This window comes from Callithrix jacchus, chromosome 3 (assembly GCF_049354715.1).
Source record: "Callithrix jacchus isolate 240 chromosome 3, calJac240_pri, whole genome shotgun sequence".
Lineage (NCBI taxonomy): Eukaryota > Metazoa > Chordata > Mammalia > Primates > Cebidae > Callithrix > Callithrix jacchus.
In genome coordinates this window covers 30,801,838-30,808,395 of record NC_133504.1, presented here as the reverse complement: position 1 = coordinate 30,808,395, position 6,558 = coordinate 30,801,838, and the positions used below count along the sequence as shown (strand labels likewise).

General features: G+C 43.5%; 1 pseudogene across 1 annotated transcript; it reads left to right on the top strand.

Moving 5' to 3' along the window:
- The first annotated feature begins 3,475 nt into the window (after positions 1–3,475).
- LOC100408718 (selenide, water dikinase 1 pseudogene) lies at positions 3,476–5,879 on the top strand (annotated as a pseudogene). The gene has a single exon (XR_013533344.1). The product of XR_013533344.1 is annotated as a selenide, water dikinase 1 pseudogene (transcript).
- The last annotated feature ends 679 nt before the right edge of the window (positions 5,880–6,558 follow it).

Here is a 6,558-nt window from a genome sequence, read left to right as displayed (position 1 = left end):
ATTTTACATCTCTTTTGGAAATCCTTTGAGTGTCAAAAAATAAAATTTGTCTCAGAAAAGAATACCAACATTCATGATGTCACTACATAACAGCCAATATTAGAAAGTGTAATCTTTGGCCAGGTTTGGTGGCTCACGCCTGTAATCCCAGCACTTTGGGAGGCCAAGGCAGGAGGATCACTTGAGAGCCAGGAGTCAGAGACCAGCCTGGGCAACATGGTGAAACCCTGTCTTTAAAAAAGAAAGTGCAATCTTCTCTTCTTTGTAATTCAATGTATAAAAACTGGTATCTCATCACTGTTTTAAGTTGCTTTATTTTAACATCCAATGAGGGTAAACACTTTCATATGTGTATTCATTTTCAGTATTTCTTTATCACTGGACTGTCAGTAAACTTGATTTCTAAGTTTCTAAGGGGAAGTTGTCGTACAATGTGTGCTAGTAACTGAGGAAGTCTCCATTAAGTCTAAGAAGAAACTGTATCTGGCTGTTTCCATTATCAGCCCAGAACTCCCTTCTCAAAAGAACTTTAAGCTTTTAAATCCATGTGAAATATATAGTTTTAACTTTCTAGGCATTGAGTGTAAGAAGCTGGAGACACAGTAACCACAAAGAACCACGTCCATTGTAGACAACACAGTCACATCCGTGTCAAGGCTGTTCTTTGCTGTCTCTTTACAAATTACTTCAATGCATACCTTCTGTTGGTATGCTGCAGAAAGCTTTTTATGTCTGACAGACAGATGCAAACATCACTTGTAAGCTTTAATTCATCAGGGAAAGCAATACACAGACGTTACACATAGTATTAATGAAGAAGAGAAAGTGAAAATAAATCAAAGGCCAGGCGCGGTTGCTCATACCTGTAATCCTAGCACTTTGGGATGCCAAAGCAGGCAGATCACGAGGTCAAGAAATCGAGACCATCTTGGCTAACACAGTGAAACCCTGTCACTTACTAAAAATACAAAAAATTAGCTGGACATGGTGGCAGGCGCCTGTAGGCCCAGCTACGTGGGAAGCTGAGGCAAGAGAATCACTTGAACCTGGGAGGCAGAGGTTGCAGTGAGCCAAGATCATGCCACTGCACTCCAGCCTGGGTGACAGAGCAACTCTGTCTCAAAACAACAACAACAACAACAAAAATAAGTAAAAATAAATCTAGACTAATTTTGGGTTACTTGCAATTTAGGGATAAACCTTTGGATTACTCCACAAAGCTATTGAAATCACTGGTTCCTATTAAACAACTCTTAATTTTCCTATCTAAATGTCTCTTAAGCATTGGGAGTGAGAGGGAAGTATAGTATGGTATTCATTGCTGTAATTCAGGGATGAGTAAACTTTTTCGGTAAAGGGCTAGAATATATATATATATGTAAAATTTTTTTAAGACAGAGACTCACTTTGTCACCCAGGCTGGAGTGGGAGTACAGGGACAAGATCTCGGCTCACTGCAACCTCTACCTCTTGTGTTCAAGTGATTCTCCCACCTCAACCTCCTGAGTAGCTGGGACCACAGTCACGTGCCACCACACCCAGCTAACTTTTGCATTACTTTTTTTTGAGACGAAGTCTTACTCTGTTGCCCAGACTGGAGTACATTGGTGCGATCTCGGCTCACTGCAACCTCCACCTCCCGGGTTCGAGGGATGCTTCTGCCTCAGCCTCCCGAGTAGCTGGAACGACAGGTGCCTGCCACCACGCCTGGCCAATTCTTGTATTCTTAGTAGAGACAGTGTTTTGCCATGTTGGCCAGGCTGGTCTCGAATTCCTGGCCTCAAACAATCAGCCCGCCTTAGCCTCCCAAAGTGCACTGATTACAGGTGTGAGCCAGTGCACCACCATGATAAATATTTTAAGCTTTGAGTGCCATATAATTTATTCTGCACCTATTTCACTTTGCTGGTGTACTCAGAAGGCAGCCATAGGCAATACTTAAACAGATGCACATGGCTGTGTTCTCCACCTACTCCCGAAAATGGGCCGCAGGCCGCTCCCACAATGCACTGGGCGCGGCCGGGCTCCCTTAAGCGTCGCCTGAATAAAAATATCGGTGGCTATCGGTGGATAAAACTGTAACAATGGATGCTAAAATTTGCATTTCATATTGCTTTCACATGTCAGAAAATATTATTCTTCTTTTCATTTTTAACTATCCAAAAACATAAAAATCATTGTTAGCTCATGATTGTAGAAAAATAAGTATCAGGCCGGATCTGGCCTGTCGTCTGTGGTTTGCCCACTGCTGCTGCCACAGATTAATCAAGTGTTTGTTTTTGAAATGAATCAGCATTTCTGAAGCACTTCCAAGGAAAACAACTTACCTTATTTCCCAAATGAAGATATTGTCATAAATACTCCATAGATGACAAGTTGCAAAGAGCAGATGACCATGTGAACCTGAGAGTTAAAGGCTGGATTAAATTCAGATGCAAACAATTGACAATTCACAAAAACCCATGTATTAACAACAACAAAAAGCTTGCCACATATTCAAATGCTTGGCCACAAGGTGACTGTTAATGGATGAAGCCATGGAAGGGAGTTCACAGCTGTGATAAGAGCTGCAACTGTATGATATGAGGTCAAATCACTTAAACTTTCTTGACTTTTAGTTACCTCATCTATGAAATAAGGCCATGAGATTAGATTATACCTAAACTTCCTTCCAGCTGTGAGTTTCCATCACGTCTATTGAGTTACAGCATAAAATAATTCATCTTGCCTATATCTTAGAATTTATGAGCCCTGAATATCCAGACCGTTACTAAACCATGCTTGTCTTTGTTCACCATTGAATCCAACCACAGAATCCATCCAAATGCCATAGTAAAAACATAATAAATGGGTTGAATAAATTTTAAAAATACAAATTTCCTCACTTTATAAGACAGTGTATAAAAAGTTATTGAAATAAGGTGCTCTTTTTTTGAGACAGAGTCTTGCTTTGTAACCCAGGCTGGAGTGCAGTGGCACCATTTCGGCTCACTGCAACCTCCGCCTCTGGGATTCAAGTGATTCTCCTGCCTCAGCCTCCAGAGTAGCTGGGATTACAGGCACCCATGACCACACCCAGCTAATTTTTTGTGTTATTAGTAAAGACGGGGTTTCACCATTTTAGCAAGGATGGTCTCGATCTCCTGGCCTTGTGATCCACCCTCCTCGGCCTTCCAAAGTGGTGGGAGTACAGGCATGAGCCACCGCACCTGGCCTGAAATAAGTCAATATATTTATTCATTTAACAAATATTTTCTGAACAACAACTGTCAGGCACGGAAACTGGACAGACATCAAGATTAATAAGACACCCCCGCGCGCCCAGCCGGCGGGAGCGCGGAGGCCCGGTTCCTGCAGGGCCGCGCCGAGCCAGCCGAGCCCCCCGTGGCGTCCAGGCGCGGGCCCAGGCCCCAACCGTCGCCGCGCGGCATTTTTATTCAGGCGACGCTTAAGGGAGCCCGGCCGCGCCCGGTGCATTGTGGGAGCGGCCCGCGGCCCGTTTTCGGGAGGAGGCGGAGGGCGCTAAGCAAGCCGGTGGATCCGTAAAGAACCCAGCCAACCGCAGAGGTAGGGCAGGGGCTGAGCTGTGAGGAGAGCGGGCCCCAGAACCATGTCTACTCGGGAGTCCTTTAACCCAGAAAGTTACGAATTGAACAAGAGCTTCCGGCTAACCAGATTCACTGAACTGAAGGGCACAGGCTGCAAAGTGCCCCAAGATGTCCTGCAGAAATTGCTGGAATCTTTACAGGAGAACCACTTCCAAGAAGATGAGCAGTTTCTGGGAGCCGTTATGCCAAGGCTTGGCGTTGGAATGGATACTTGTGTCATTCCTTTGAGGCATGGTGGACTTTGCTTGGTTCAAACCACAGATTACATTTACCCGATCGTAGACGACCCTTACATGATGGGCAGGATAGCATGTGCCAATGTCCTCAGTGACCTCTACGCAATGGGGGTCACGGAATGTGACAATATGCTGATGCTCCTTGGAATCAGTAATAAAATGACCAACAGGGAAAGGGATAAAGTGATGCCCCTGATTATCCAAGGTTTTAAAGATGCAGCTGAGGAAGCAGGAACATCTGTAACGGGCGGCCAAACAGTACTAAACCCCTGGATTGTGCTGGGAGGAGTAGCTACCACTGTCTGCCAGCCCAATGAATTTATCATGCCAGACAATGCAGTGCCAGGGGACGTCCTGGTGTTGACGAAACCCCTGGGGACACAGGTGGCAGTGGCTGTGCACCAGTGGCTGGATATTCCTGAGAAATGGAATAAGATTAAGCTAGTTGTCACCCAAGAAGATGAAGAGCTGGCCTACCAGGAGGCGATGATGAACATGGCGAGGCTCAACAGGACAGCTGCAGGACTCATGCACACATTCAACGCCCATGCGGCCACTGACATCACGGGCTTCGGGATTTTGGGCCATGCGCAGAACCTGGCCAAGCAACAGAGAAACGAGGTGTCGTTCGTCATTCACAACCTCCCGGTGCTGGCCAAGATGGCTGCGGTGAGCAAGGCCTGTGGAAACATGTTCGGCCTCATGCACGGGACCTGCCCGGAGACCTCAGGCGGCCTTCTGATCTGTTTACCACGTGAGCAAGCAGCTCGGTTCTGTGCAGAGATAAAGTCTCCCAAATATGGTGAAAGCCACCAAGCATGGATTATTGGGATTGTAGAGAAGGGCAACCGCACAGCCAGAATCATAGACAAACCCCGGATCATCGAGGTCGCACCGCAAGTGGCCACTCAAAATGTGAATCCCACACCAGGGGCCACCTCTTAATCTAGACAGAAAAAGCTATTTGGTTTTGTTTTTAAATAGCTCTGTTTCCTTTATCATCACTTCAATTAAAGACTATAAACAACAAAAATCTCATTGTGTCTACACATCTGGTGACCTTAGGTTGGTTTGTAAGTGGATTCAATTAATAAAATAAAATCCATTGCCTTTTCTTCCTGTTACATTAACTAAAGATGCACCTAATCTTGAGGCAGCTTCTGAGTTGAGAATTATATTGTTATCCAATACTGTTGATTCATTTTGAATCTTTAGACACTTATCTCTTGCCGCATAGGCTCTTTTAAAAGGTGCTTTTACATAGCACAGACATTACCAATAGTCGTGTCAGATAGCAGTTGGTGTCTTTTCATTTTGTGTATATTTATCATATAAGTCTGATTTTTTTTTTAAGTGTCTTGAATGGTTTTCTGGAGAGACGGCATTGGTAAGGGGCACGTGGCACATGACGATATCCCAGTCGTAAGAGGGTTGCATGATTCCGTTGAGTCTTTGGTTTGGAAAGCCTAGTCTTGTCTCTCAAGAGCATCTTGGATCCAGGACATTCTCCAGTAGTGCATTCAGTTCAAAACGGCAGGTGCTTCACTGCATGGAAAACACGTTGAAGACAAAAAAGAAGTCTTGTTTCTTTTTTTGTAGCCTTCCTGATATTTACAGTAATACCATTAACTGTTTTCTTTATGGATAGCAAAAAAGGATATTTTTTGTAATGTAATTAGATGTTCTATAGTGCTACAAGGAACTGCCTTCCAAAAGGAGGTTCATGTATGATACTCATTTACAATTCAATATATAATTAACTACTCAAATAATTTTTAAATATGATCAATAATAAAGACTGTTCTGTGGATGGTAGTGTTTAATACATTTTATATTTTGTATAGTGATTTCAGGCCTTTTGTTTTCTTAAAATCAGCAGCTACGTAGCCTAATTCTGAGCATTATTTTGTCAGTTGCTCCAGTCCTTTTTTGTGCACGCTTTTTGTGATCTGTGTTAAAAACCTGCATTGCCAACATTGCAGCTCGAACTTAAACTTGTTATTCAAATAAATAATTAATTTTAAAAAAAGATTAATAAGACAAGGAGGCTGAGCGTGGTGGCTCATGCCTGTAATTTCAGCACTTTGGGAGATTGAGATGAGCAAGTCACAAGGTCAGGAGTTCTAGACCAGCCTGGCCAACGTGGCAAAACTCTATCTCTCTATTAAAAATACAAAAGTTAACTGGGCGTGGTGGCACACATTTATAATCCCAGCTACTCAGGAGGATGAGACAGGAGAATTGTTTGAACTCAGGAGTGAGCCGAGATAGGCCACTGCACTCCAACCTGGGCAACAAAGCAAGACTTCATCTCAAAAAATAATGATAATAATAATAATAAGACAAAGTACCTGGCCAGGGAATTTCACAGTCTGGTGGATGGGCCTAAGGACAGAATGGGGTGGGGTACAAAGAATGATGGGAAAGTTTATTTATTTATGCCAATATTCCCTTCAATTTCCTTTTATAACTATAATATAAACATTTAGTAGAAAGTGAAATCTGAGATAAAACTTGATTTCTATGTCTCTGTCCCAATCTCTGGAAATCAATAAATATTGGCCTGACCCAGTGGCTCACACGTGTAATCCCAGCATGTTGGGAGGTAGAGGCAGGTGGATTGCCCAGGAGTTGGAGACCCTCCTGGACAACATGGTGAACCTCATCTCTACCAAAAAAGAAATACAAAAATTATCTAGGCATGGTGGCGTGCA